Consider the following 1,144-nt stretch of genomic DNA (forward strand, 5'->3'; position numbering starts at 1 on the left):
CTCCAAATTTATATCTTTGTAAGAGATCATATGATTGGACCAAATTGAATCAGGTCTTCATTCATGGTCCAATCAAGTAAAGTATTTTGAGTGGGAGGGCTGGTGGTGATAGGGCCCTATAACAAAAAGACAGCTTCTCATACTCCATCATCCCTGTATTTGAAGGAAAGTAAACTTCAGAGAAAAGGTTCCTTAGAGACTACAGTATTAAACTGTTTTCCTTAGACCAAAAGCTCACATACATTAATTATGTTATATGCCCAGTTAGTAGCTCTAGTTCTCACACACAGAAACTATCAAAATTATTTTTAGGCTTTTCTCTAAAATATGAGCCTTTTAATACTACCAAGAGAATAAACTCATTGGTAAATCTATTATTTATTCTACCACATATTTTAACTATCCCATTACTGGAAACAAATATGAGACCATCTGATGAACATCATCTACTTTTTTTTCTTTCTTTTTTTTTTCTGTTATATCCATGTGTCCAGAGCATGAATCAAGCAAGGACATGGACCAAACACCATGCTGGGATAAACAAGGAGTTACTTTGCCTCTGGCTAATATGAGATAAGCACCACCAAACCAGGTGCAACTCTGTGCAGGTCAGGGATACAACATTTATTTCTAATGAATTTTCACAACCATTTTCCAAAAACAGTATTCACAATAATATTTATATCATTTCCCAAGCCTATTCTCTGTAAAACCTGAAACTGTTTAATTAAAGAAATCTCATGGGCCCTGGCTGGTTGGCTCAGCGGTAGAGCATTGGCTGGTGTGCGGGGGACCCGGGTCCAATTCCCGGCCAGGGCACACAGGAGAAGCGCGCATTTGCTTCTCCACCCCGCCTCCTTCCTCTCTGTCTCTTTCTTCCCCTCCCGCAGCCAAGGCTCCATTGGAGCAAAGATGGCCCGGGCGCTGGGGATGGCTCCTTGGCCTCTGCCCCAGACGCTAGAGTGGCTCTGGTCGTGGCAGAGCGACGCCCCGGAGGGGCAGAGCATCGCCCCCTGGTGGGCAGAGCATCGCCCCCTGGTGGGCGTGCCGGGTGGATCCCGGTCAGGCGCATGCGGGAGTCTGTCTGACTGTCTCTCCCCGTTTCCAGCTTCAGAAAAAAAGAAAAAGAAAAAAAAAAGAGAAA

The 1,144-nt window shown here is 44.3% G+C and overlaps 1 non-coding gene across 1 annotated transcript; it reads right to left on the minus strand.

Annotated features, from left to right (window-relative positions):
* Positions 1–482: 482 nt before the first annotated feature.
* Positions 483–618, minus strand: LOC136386660 (small nucleolar RNA SNORA48). The gene has a single exon (XR_010748016.1). It is a non-coding gene; the product is annotated as a small nucleolar RNA SNORA48 (small nucleolar RNA).
* Positions 619–1,144: the final 526 nt, after the last annotated feature.

Source organism: Saccopteryx leptura, chromosome X (genome assembly GCF_036850995.1).
Source record: "Saccopteryx leptura isolate mSacLep1 chromosome X, mSacLep1_pri_phased_curated, whole genome shotgun sequence".
NCBI lineage: Eukaryota > Metazoa > Chordata > Mammalia > Chiroptera > Emballonuridae > Saccopteryx > Saccopteryx leptura.